Source organism: Balaenoptera acutorostrata, chromosome 5 (genome assembly GCF_949987535.1).
Source record: "Balaenoptera acutorostrata chromosome 5, mBalAcu1.1, whole genome shotgun sequence".
Taxonomy (NCBI): Eukaryota; Metazoa; Chordata; class Mammalia; order Artiodactyla; family Balaenopteridae; genus Balaenoptera; species Balaenoptera acutorostrata.
Window position 1 is genome coordinate 139,549,106 of NC_080068.1, and position 12,778 is coordinate 139,561,883.

At 41.7% G+C, this 12,778-nt stretch overlaps 1 long non-coding RNA gene and 1 pseudogene across 2 annotated transcripts in view; one reads left to right on the forward strand and one right to left on the reverse strand.

Moving 5' to 3' along the window:
* LOC102999224 (uncharacterized) overlaps positions 1-12,778 on the reverse strand; it is a 51,654-nt gene that overhangs the window by 16,660 nt on the left and 22,216 nt on the right. For both annotated transcript variants that reach the window (XR_009008479.1, XR_450166.2), the window contains one exon: positions 614-698. This is a non-coding gene — a long non-coding RNA (uncharacterized LOC102999224). The remainder of the gene's footprint in view (positions 1-613; positions 699-12,778) is intronic.
* LOC102998949 (non-histone chromosomal protein HMG-17-like) lies at positions 11,391-11,760 on the forward strand (annotated as a pseudogene).

Consider the following 12,778-nt stretch of genomic DNA (forward strand, 5'->3'; position numbering starts at 1 on the left):
TCCACCATGTTCCAGGCTTGTGGTCTAAGCATTAGAATGGGCACTTTTGATATGGCAGGGACATCTAAGATGAAAAAAGAAATTCATCCAACATAAGGTGATTCTTCATAGTTGCACACAACATCTGTTGTTGACAGCAAGCATAGTCTAGCCTCCTCTTACCTTTGCATCTGATTTTCCACAACTGCCCTGGTCAAAACTCCCAGCAAACTGACTCACACACCAAGCTTTAAAACTGAAGCTTTTCCTTGTTCCATTCTTCCAGCATGGAATTCGCCATGCAATTCCTGTTCCTTTCCAAGCACAACATATTTCTCACTTTCCCTGTGATGCATCCCTGACCATTTTAACCCACAGTGAGGCTCCCCTCCTGGAAATTCAGCTTTACTGTCCTTCCTACTCATATCAGAACATCTGATATTTGTGTCCGCTCAAACTTATTTAGTTCTTGATTATTTGACATTTTTATTTATAGAGATCTTTTCTCCCAAACTGGATTGGGACCTGGGACCGTGGATTTTACTTTGTTATGTCCCTCACTACCCCAACCATAAAGCCGCGCACAAAGGAAATGCTCACGGAGTATTTACTAAGTGGATGAATTTTATCTCACCTGGAAATGCAATAATTGTGAAGACATTATATATGCCCCTAACTTGATTAGCAAAAGTTGGACGATTTTCATCATCAAAATCAACCTGCAAAAGACAGACCAAAAAAAAAAAAAATTTATTTCCATATGACCTGTAGTGGTTATGAGTTTGCATATGACCAGCTAGTGGATTGCTTAAGTAGTGGCATATAATGGTAGACAGCAGGGTTGGGCCTGAGATACATGGTTGGGCCTGCCAATACATGATTGGCAGCTAAACACAGGTTTAGGAACTCTGTTTTAAAAGCTTATCCACTGGTAATAAAGCTCTGAGGGATCAGTTTATGTAAACCGCTGAATAAATGAGACTGCCAGCTTAAATGTATTAACTTACCATGAGAAAGGTCATCATACAGGATGACCAATCCACTTTAAACCAGTCATAGGTTAAAAGCTGGCTCAGTGAGCCAGAAGAAGAAACCAGAAGGTGCTCAAAAGAGATTACTTGTCATTTCAACTTGCACTTGGGGTTATAGGAACCTTACTGCTAGAGTTTAGCACCTGTGAAGTCTAACAGTTCATGTGAGGTTAGAAATTAGGTCAATTATAAAAGATAAAGCTAATGCTTTTTAGCATTTACCAAAAAACCAAGCATACCATGGGCCGAGATTAAATCAATAGTGTAGGTACTACTCTAAACCAGGCATTTAATTGATAAGACCCCATTCCTACTTGCAGTAACTGTATGCCATGAGCTGTGGGTTATATAACCTAGAGGAAACCCAGCACTTGCCAAGTAGTAGTATCAGCAGCATACGTGGTGTTTCTGTATTCTGCAAGGTAGAGGTGTCACGTGTTGTTTTTTTCGTTTTGAATGTCGTAGTTGTGAGAGAAATTCAGAGGCCATTGGTTAGGTCCAGTGAAAATTTTCAAGCAATACATGGTCATAGGATCTTTTCAAAATAAGCATTTTTACTATTGTTTTCAAATCCTTTTAGACAACCCTAATTCTTCTGTTATGCAATAGCCATTGCTTAGAAATGGTCAAATTTGATAACTGAGTTAAAACCTTGAGGGCCAGATGTACTACATGACAGGGTTCTGAAAGATTAATCCAGTATGATTATGGAAGCACTCAAAATTCTATTTTGAGGAACTGTAAGAACAGAGGGAGAGTCAACCAAGTCCTTAAGGACAAGTAGACCTTCTGGACAGTTCTGAGAGTCCTTCTAAAGTTGCTATTATAAATTTACAGTGGCATCAATTAACCGATCTCTAGGAGTTCTGAGGCAGCCATCTATTATTCTGTGTGTCTACTACTCTCTCCTCGTGGGAAAGCTGTTCCTTCCTTGATTCTGTCATCTCGTTCTAATGGAAGCTACTGACTCAAGTACCTTGTCTAGTTATACGTGATTGGTCCGTGAGTGAACACCTGATCTAAGCTAGGTCCGAGCCCTCCCTTGGGATTTTCTGAACTCTAATAAGAGGAAAAAGTAACTTTCTAGGAACCATAGGATATGATGCTTGAGACTCTTTCTTGTCATGTGGAGAAAACCAGTACATTGAGAGAAGCAGAAAAGCCAGCGTGAATCCCAGCAGCAGGCGGCTCTCGTTCCGGCTGTCCTGGAGCCCCAGCTGGACTCTTGCCCTTCCTGGGGTTTGCTTACGTGAGCTACTCTGGTAGCTCCATGAAACTCTCCTTTTCTCTAAACTATTCTGAATTGATTCTCATCACAACCAACCAAAAGAGTTCTAGCCCAGACAAGTACTCAGAAGCCTGGGTATAGGGATGAAAAGTAAATGCTTCGATTGTTCCCAGGTTGCATCTGAGCCAGGTAAACAAGGGTACAAGGTAGTGAGGGTGTCTGTGAAAAGCTGGATCATGAAAAGCTGAGCCATGCATCTAGGCTGATTAAGAAATGAAGTGGCAGGACAGGACTTTGTAAGAAAATTAATGTGCTAAAGGAATGGAAGATACTGAAATTTAGGATTTAAGAGGTAGGGCCGTTCCTGGCGACAAACCTAAGTACAGTCACGGAATAGATCAAGTGTAGTGTGTTAAAGGTCATCAGATTGAGAGGGTTCAAGGAAATAGAAGATAGGGCTGTCCAAATGGACAAGCAAATGATCCCAGATGATGGTGGGACTCACACAGAGATAAAGACCATAAACTAGAGAAAAGAACAACTAGGAAGTTAGCAGATGGCAGTAACCAGCTGGAGTAGAGAGGTAGATGGTTGAACAATATAATTCTGAAAGGAGAGGCTTCTCCATGAGCGTGAGACAGATTAACAGTCTCCACCCCAGATGGGAGTAGAAAGAGTAGTTTCCTAAAGGGAAACCAGGTTTCTGCTTAAGACCAGGAGGTGGAAGGAGTATTTTGTTATAAGGATGAGACTATAGGTGAGTTTGTTTTGAATAGGCAGGAGTTCCAGAGGAGACAGGGTAGAGGACAGAGCCAGAAGAGGAAGGGTTTGGGAGGATTGCAGAGCAGAATGGGAGAGGATAGCTTCCTGGAGAGCCTTGTATTTGACAAAGTGCTGAGTGTGATGGGAAAGTGAGGAGTAACTGGCCTTGGGTGTCGCAGGAAATTCTTATGAAAAGATGTTTCAGAATGGGCCCAAGCAAAGGCTTAGGAGGCATCAGAATTCTGAGGGAGGGGACAGTTGGCATCTAGGTCTAGGGGTGCATTTTTTCCTACTCTATGTCAGTAGGGACATATGGTACTAACAGCCTTTATTCAAGGTTCTTTGATTTACTCAAATATGTTGAGTATCTCTTATGTGCCAGGAACTGTGCTAGATTCTGGGGATGGGGTTACAATGGCAAGAGATAGGAACAGCCTCTTTCCGCAGGAAACATAAAATACAGTGTGAGCTGTAGGCCTATTGGATGGTCTGAATGTTTGTGTTCCCCCAAAATGCTTATGTTGAAATCCTAGCCCCCAGGGTGGTGGTATGAGGAAGTGAGACATTTGGGAGGTGACTGGGTCATGAGTGAGGGTAGAGCACTTAGGAATGGGATTGGTGCCCTTATAAAAGAGGCCCCAGAGAGAGCTTGCTTACCCCTTCCACCGTGTGAGGACACAGTGGGAAGTCTGCAGCCCGCAAGAGGGTCCTCACCTGACCACACTGGCACCCTGATGTTAGACTTTCAGCCTCCAGAATTGTGAGACATAAATTGCTGTGGTTTTTGAGTTACCCAGTCTGTGATGTTTTGTTATAGCAGCCTGAACAGACTAAGACACCAGTAAATAGACAGTTATAACGTTTTATATCGTGATGGGGAAGTACAGGGTGGGAGAGGAATATGGACGGTAGGGGTGGGACACGTAACCCAGATTAGGAATATCAAGGACTGCTTCATGAAGGAAGTGCTGAATAAGCTGAGACCTAAAGTGTGGGTGTGAATTATGAGGAGACAAAGGGCAAGGGAAGACGAAGTGCGGGCACTTCAGGCGAGAACAGCGTGAGCAACGTCCCAGAGGCAGAGACATTGAAAGAAGCCTGTTTCCTATCTTATAGGCCGTTGTGAGATCTAGCTCTTAGAATAGTGTCTGGCACAGAGTAAGTATCCCATAAATATCAGAAATGATTACTACGGGACTGCCCTGGCCGTCCAGTGGGTAAGACTCCGCGCTTCCACTGCAGGGGGCGTGGGTTCTATCCCTGGTCGGGGAACTAAGATCCCACATGCCGTGCGGCGTAGCCAAAAAATAAAAAGAAAGAAATTATTACTAAGTCTGGAGCACAGAATTAAGGGTGAGGGTGAAGAGAGATGAGAAATAAGGCTACCCAAGTAAGCAGAAGCCAAACTCTTAAGTCCTGGACCAGGCATTTAGACTGAATCCAGGAGTCACTGGCAAACCACTCACAGATTGTCAGCAGTGAAGTAAATTCCATGCATTTTAGAAAGCTCGGCTGAGACTAGCAGCAGGGAGGCGAGGCAGACGATTGTTGTAATCACGGTCTGAACGAGATGGGGACAAGGATGATGGAAAAACGTGGATGGATTTCAAGATATTTAGAAGGTAGATGTATTAGTTTCCTAGGACTACCGTAACAAATTACTACAAACTTGGGGAATAAAACAGCAGAAATTCATTCTTTCACACTTTTGGAGGCCAGAAGTCTGAAATCACGGCGTCCGCAGGGTTGGCAATCCTCGTTGTTCCTGTAGCGGCATAGCTCCAGAACCTCCCTCCGTCTTCACAGGGGTCTTCACATGGCCCCCTCCCCTGTGCCTGCGCCTCAAATCTGCCTCTCCCTCCTCTCCTTTCTCTCATAAGGACACCAGACATTGGATTTAGGGCCCATCCAAAATCCAGGATGCTCTCATCTCGAGATCCTGAACTTAATCATACCTGCAAAGATCCTGTTTCCAAATAAGGTCACATTCAAAGGCGCCAGGAGTTAGGACCTGGATATATCTTTCGGGGGGTAGGGGTGGGGCAACAATTTGACCCAATGTAGGAGAATTAACGGGACCCTACTGATTGGCTGGATGGGGGTGAGGGGCTTTGGAGGAGAAGAGAAACCAAGGGTAGCTTCCGCGAACAACTGGCGGATGACGGTGCCGTTCACTAAAATAAGTAACAGCGGAGGAGAGACAAGTTAGGAGAGGGAAGGTGACATCTCTGTTTTGAGGTGCTTGTGGAAATCCAAGTGGGGATCAAGTAGGCAGTAGGTCATATAAACTGTGAGCCTGGTAGATGGAGATGAGGGCTGGGCATACAGATTTGGGTGGTAACTGAAACTATGGGCATGGGTAAGATTGCCGAGGGAGAATCTGTAGAATAAGAAGAACCCTGATCAGAACTCGGGTACACAAAATTTTAGGGAAGGACAGGAAGAGGAGCAGTCAGGGAAGTAGGAGAAAACATTCAGAGAATAATGTCTTGGAAAAGCTCAGCGAAGAGAACCATTAAAGCAGGCGTGAGCTGTTTCTAAGGAGTTTCAGAGAAACCAGAATGAATGGAGAGGTGAGGAATGCAAGGAGGGTAAAAAAATATTTCAAGAAGTTTGGCTGTGAGGAGCAGGAGAGATTGGCAGGTGATAAGAGATGCAGACACAGGATTTTCTTTTGATTTTTATTTAAGATGGGAGAGACGTGTGCCTGCTAGAAAGAGAATTCTTCAGGCGGGAGAGGGGAATGTAAAGGCTAAGTCAAGGTCATTGAGGAGGCAGCATAGGTGAGACATCAACCTCAGACAAGAAGAAAAACATCTCTTGTACTTAAAGGAGGAAGAGGGGAAAGGATGGCTATAGAAGGAGGCAAGTTTGCTGACTTGATGGCAGGAAGCTAAGAGTTTTTTTATTCATTCCACAAATATATTTTTTTAACAAATATTTTTGAATGCCTGGCACATGCCAGGCACTGTTCTAGATGCTAGTGATACAAAGAGAATAAAACAAAGTCTCCATCTCCACAGAACTTACATTTCAAGTGAGAAGACGGAGAAATATATATGAATGTATGTATTTTTCAATGCCAAGGTAGTTGGTAAACGCTACGAGAAAAAATAAAGAAGCTTAAGCAGAGAGAGTTTGGGAAGGGTATCTGTTTAAATGGGGTGCCTAGCTTCAGCCTCTCTGAGGTAGGCAATGAAAAGGCAAGGCATTAAAGATCCAGGAGGAGCGTTCCAGGCAGAGAGAACAACAGATACACAGGTCCTGAGGCAGGAATATGGTTGGCAGCAGCAAAGAATAATACCAAGGAGGCCCCCTGAAACTAATATAATATTGTAAGCCAATTCTACTTCAATTGTTTTTAAAAAAGTAAGGAGGCCAGTGCAGCTGCAGCAGAGCAAGGTAGGAGAGAGGTATGAGAATGGTAGGCAGGGTTCCAGTCACAGAGGTTTAGTAGTCTTTGGTGAAGACTTTAGATTTTTAGTCCAAGAGTGATGGGGACCTCTTGGAAGGTTTTGAAGAGAGAAGTGACATAATTTGTAAACAAATGATTTGGCTGCATGTGCAGAATAGATGGTAGGGAGCAAGAAAGAAAGTAGGGAGTCCAGTTAGGAAGTTACTGCACCAGTCAGATGAGAGATGATGATGGCTTGGACCAGCATGGTAGCTGTGGAGGGGTTAAAAAAAAAAAAAAAAAAGTCGAATTGAGCATCTATCCTGAAAGTGATGCCCACAGGACTTACTGACAGACTGAAGATGGGATGTGAAAGAGGAAAAGTAAAGAGCCTCAGACACCTCACGCTGGCTGAGGTAGAATTGATTCCTTCAAAGAAATCCTAGCCCAGGTGTGTGAAGAACTTTTGGACGAGATAAGTACATAACACAGGGAGAAGAGAAGGAAGTGTGTATCTGCTAGATGCCTGTATGTCATTTTCATGTGTCATCTCATTGAATCCTCTCCACCACCTTTGGTGATATTATTATCCTTAATTTTAGAGATAAGAAAAAATTGTAATTTAAGTTAAATTTAATGATTTACTAAAGTCATAGCTTATATGTGAATTTTAACTCAAGACTGTCTAACAACTAAGTTCTTTTCGCTAGCTTAGAAAAATAACACTTTTACAGCACTAGTACAAATTAAAAGATTTAATTTATTTTGAAGCAAACTTGTACTTAAGAAAAGTCAGCTTTAACTAGATGATAGTTCAAAGGTATGTATTCATTTTGTGAACAATTCTGAAAGACTTTTTAGGTTCTCAAGGGCTACAGAGCTAATCACACTAGTTATTTCCCATTTCTAATTTCACTTTCAAAAGATTTATCCCTAGTACAATTTTTGCACTTATTAGCACTTACGCCATTTGTTTTTGACGCATGAAGATAGATCCAGAGCTAGAGACTATTTTCCCTAAGAATTTGGGCAAGGGTTAGAAGAGAGAAGGGAAGAAGTACACGAACAACTGCATATAGTGATAGTAACTCTTCAGCTGTGGTAAATGAAAACTTAAGGGGAGAACATAGCATGCGGAAGACTGGAGCAGGGAACCCAGGGAAGCCTTTCCATGGTCCCAAGTCTCTAAGATTCCTTAGGATCTGGACACTGGAACAATTCAAAGTAAGTCTGTTTCCATCTGGATAAGATTCTTAAAAGGAGCTGGGGGTAAAACTACTTTGTTTCTTTATCTTTCTCTCCGTAAATGTTTATACTCTCTTTTCAACCTGGAGGAACATAACACTGGGCATATTTAAGAGTTTTCACCAAAAGCACTGAAGGAAGAGGCAGTGGGATATGGTGGAAAGGGCAAGGGCAATTCAGAGACTAAGATGGCAGCGTAGCGGAGGTTCAGGAAAGGGTTGTAGTGCTCGCTTCGGCAGCACATATACTAAAACAGGAAAGGGTTGTGGACCTCAGAATGCCTGCTCTACCCTGAGTGTGCAGCCTCGGGTAGGTCATTTTCTGTGAGCCTCAGGATCCACATTTGTTAAATAGGGATAAATGAGAGTAAAAATAGGAACTGCCTCATAGGTTCCTATGAGAATAAAATGAGACAGTCTATATAAAGAACTTAGCCAAAGGGCTCAACAAGAGTTTGTTACTATTAATAAGTTTCACTAACAGTGTGACTCTAGACAAATGGCTTAAACGTTTTTGCCTTTTATTTTCTCAGCCATAAAATGATGACTAGAACTAGGTGATACTGCAGATTTCTTTATAACTTTTTTTTTTTTTTAAAGAAGGGAGTCATTATTTTTTAAAGTATTTGTCTATTTATTTATTTATGGCTGTGTTGGGTCTTCGTCTCTGCGCGAGGGCTTTCTCTAGTTGCGGCAAGCGGGGGCCACTCTTCATCGCGGTGCGCGGGCCTCTCACTATCGCGGCCTCTCTTGTTGCGGAGCACAGGCTCCAGACGCGCAGGCTCAGTAATTGTGGCTCACGGGCCTAGTTGCTCCACGGCATGTGGGATCTTCCCAGACCAGGGCTCGAACCCGTGTCCCCTGCATTGGCAGGCAGACTCTCAACCACTGCGCCACCAGGGAAGCCCTCTTTATAACTTTATAGTTATGATGTTATGTGTGTTTTTTCTTAAGGTGATAGAAATGATATCTTTCAGTGGTAGCCACCAGGTGGCAGTAGTGAAGAGTTTAACTGCCATTCCATTTTGGGGGAAACTTCCTAATTTTTTCAGTATACAAATTCAAAAAAACAACAAAAAACTTTAATCATTTGTAATCCTTATTCCCAAGGAACTACCATTAAAATTTTCATGTATAACCTTCCATCCAGGTTATTTCTTCACATATATATATATATATAAATTATTATTTTTCAATTTTATAAGAAATGAGGATAACAGATGTATTGTTTTGTAATCAATTTTTTTAACACAAAAATATATGGTGAACACCTTCCATAGCAATTAATGTGGTTCTACACCGTCATTCTTAAAAGCTCCACGGTATTCCACAGGTATTTGTTTAAACCATGATTTGTTTGAACCATCCTCTATTTAGCAAACACTGACTGGAAAATTTTCTGGAAGTGGAATGCCTGGGTTATGCACCTTTTTTTTTTTTTTTTTTTTTTTAAGGCTTTGATACATACCACAAATTTGTCTTTTCCTATATTTTTTGGTTTTGTGTCTGGTAGAGCAAGGTCCCTTATCAGTGCCTTCCTTCAGAATTTAATTGACTGTCTAAAGCCTTTATTCTTTCTGATGAAATTTTAAATCTTTTAATCAAATTTTGCCCCTCTGTCTCCCCTAAAAATTTTGCTGGGATTTTGATTGATACTGTGTTAAATTTATAGGTTAATTTGGGGGGAATTTTCATCATTACAATATTATGTCTTTCCATCCAGCAATATGGTACACTTCACTATTCATTCAATTCTGTCAGTAAAATTTCCATATTATTTAGTTTCCATTTAGTTTACTTCTGGATATTTTATATTTTTTTTGTTGCTGTTAATAAATATTATCTTTTAAAATATTCTTCTGAAGGCTTTTGCTGGTATATGGGAACACTATTAATTTTAGGATTATTGATTTTGTAATTGGCCATGATACTGAACTCACTTAATGGGTCTAATATTCTTATCTATCCATTCATTCATTCTGTAAATATTCAGGCACTATTCTGGGTCCTGGAAATAAGCAGTAAAAAAAAAAAACAATCTGTTCTCAAGATCTTTACATTCTACTGAGAAGAAATACTAAACAAATAAATATATGACAGGTGGTGATAAGTGCTAAGAAGGTGGGGGAAGCATAGTAAGAGGATGGAAAGTGACCACAAAAAATACTACTTCAGTTAACATGTTCAAATAAGCCCCCTCTGATAGGTTGAAGTTTGAGGAGAGACCTAAAATGATGTTGTTTTTCTTGGGTTTTCCCAGTAGGTATATATACATCATTATACACTTCCCACCCACAGCAGGATTTCCATGCTCCTGGAAGATTGCCTGTCCAGTGGCAGCAACACCAAAGATTTAGTCTATAAAGGACGCTTCTAGGGTTTTCAGTGTTCTGGATTTAAAGAATGGCTCCACAAGTCCTTCCAGCCACAACCCCAACTGGACTTTAGAGGCTCACAGAGTTCAGTGTGCTCCTGGCAAGTCTACTTTCCCTCCCCTCCCAAATCTCAATGGAATCTACCTGCTTCACCAATATAAACTGCCTAAGAGAACAATCCCAAGAGACCACTATTAGAGGCTACAAACCACTTAAAAGAACAATCCCAACAGGCTATAATTTCCTTTTTTAAAAAATTAGAAATAATTGCATCATACCTCAAATGCCTGTTTGCCTCTTTTAACAGGTCAAGTTCATCATATAGATTTTTTTTTTACATCTTTATTGGAGTATAATTGCTTTACAATGTTTCTGCTGTATAACAAAGTGAATCAGCTATACGTATACATATATCCCCATATCCCCTCCCTCTTGCGTCTCCCTCCCACCCTCCCTATCCCACCCCTCTAGGTGGTCACAAAGCACCGAGCTGATCTCCCTGTGCTGTGCGGCTGCTTCCCACTAGCTATCTATTTTACATTTGGTAGTGGATATATGTCCATGCCACTCTCTCACTTCGTCCCAGCTTACCCTTCCCCCTCCCCATGTCCTCAAGTCCATTCTCTACATCTGTGTCTTTATTCCTGTCCTGCCTCTAGGTTCATCAGAACCATTTTTTTTTAGATTCCATATATGTATGTGTTAGCATACGGTATTTTTCTCTTTCTGACTTATTTCACTCTGTATGACAGACTCTAGGTCCATCCACCTCACTACAAATAACTCAATTTCATTCTTTTTATGGCTGAGTAATATTCCATTGTATACACGTGCCACATCTTCTTCATCCATTCCTCTGTCGATGGACACTTAGGTTGCTTCCATGTCCTGGCTATTGTAAATGGAGCTGTAGTGAACATTGTGGTGCATGTCTCTTTTTGAACTCATCATATAGATTCTTAACCCCATAATGCTTTGTTCTAATCTAGCCTAACTTCCCACTTCTCTTAATCTATCCTGACTCTTTCATTGTGCTGTCATGAGTCAAATCCCCTCTTAACCTTAACAACTCTTCTAACCCTTCCCTTTATCTTCTTACTCTAACCAAAAACCTGGGCGTCTCCTTGTTTCCTTGCAATACTCTCAAGTTGTAGGTGTTTTGCTTTGTTTTGTTTTAAATCCTTCGAGTCCTGCTTGCTCTCCACTGCCAAATCCAAACCTTTCCCCTCCCTTCCAAAATCCTAGTTCCCTTGAGATGCATACCATTACACTACAGCCTGAACCCACCCAGGCTGATTGCCTGCTAAAACCAAAATATCAACATTCTCAATAGAATTTAAATAATGCATGCACAGAGTTTCAAAACAGAACAGTCAGAGCAGTGTGAAGAAGAGGTGAGAGCGACCCCTGGACCGGCCAAAGCCGCGCGCCACTGCGTCCCTGTGTCCAGCGCCTACGTCCCGCCGCCGTCGCCACCATGCCCAAGAGAAAGGCTGAAGGGGATGCTAAAGGAGATAAAACCAAGGTGAAGGACGAACCACAGAGAAGATCTGCAAGGTCATCTGCTAAACGTGCCTCCAAAGCCAGAGCCCAAGCCAAAAAAGGCCCCTGCAAAGAAGGGAGAGAAGGTACCCAAGGGAAAAAGGGGAAAGCTGATGCAGGCACGGATGGGAATAACCCTGCAGAAAACGGAGATGCCCAAACAGACCAGGCACAGAAAGCTGAGGGTGCAGGAGATGCCAAGTGAAGTGTGTGCATTCTTGATGACTGTGTGCTTCTGCTGACTGTACAGTTTGAAGTACTATTTTCTATCAAGTTTTACAAAAATGCAGAATTTTGTTTTACTTTTTTTTTTTTTAAGCTATGTTGGTAGCATGCAGAACACTTCATTATTGTTTTTTTGGGGAAGAGCACATGTCACTAAATAGATTGTCTCCGAAGCTGGATTGACGTGGGAAAAAGAACACCTTTCCCGTCTGGTTTTGAGAGACTTCCTCTTGGTTCCCAGGAAGGAGGGGTTCCTTGATGTTGACACACAGCAGCCACCTTGGCACAAATGCCTTGTGGTGTGGAAAAACTAAATTTAGTTTTTATGTCCTCTTCTCCATCCCCACCTTCAGCCTAGACTTGACTCCCTTAAACCCAGAGACCTGTTGGAACCTGACCCCTCAAAATTGGTTACCAGTATGTCATGCAATCTGGACTTTCCAGTGTGACCACTGAGATGGCATCCCTCAAAAGAGCAGCGGTTCCTTTTTTAGGTTGTGGATCTTCAGATTGATACTTCTGCCATTTTCATTTCCATTTCCTGAAAGTCAGGGTCGGCTTGTGAAAAGTTGTTAAACAACATGCTAAATGTGAAATGTCAACCCTCATTCTAAACTTTCCCTGTTCAGAGCATCACATGAAGACTTCACTGGGTTTTATAGTGGTTTTCAGATTTTGGTAGTCCACTGAAAAAGGGAGTTTGAAACTTGTTTTATACTGTTAACGATTGTCTGCCCATGTCCTGCCTGAAATACCATGATTGTTTATGAAAAGTATCTTTAATAAAGCTGGATACAGTTTGAAAAAAAAAAAAACCGAACAGTCAAATTATCCAGGATACAATCAAAATTACTAAGCATACAAAGAACCAGGAAAAATCTCAATTCACATGGGAAAAAAAAGATGTCAATGCTGAGAGAACACAGTGGAGTTATCTGACAAAGGCTTTGAAGCAGCTATTTGTTGAGAGACAATTCTCCATTGATCTCTTGTATTTC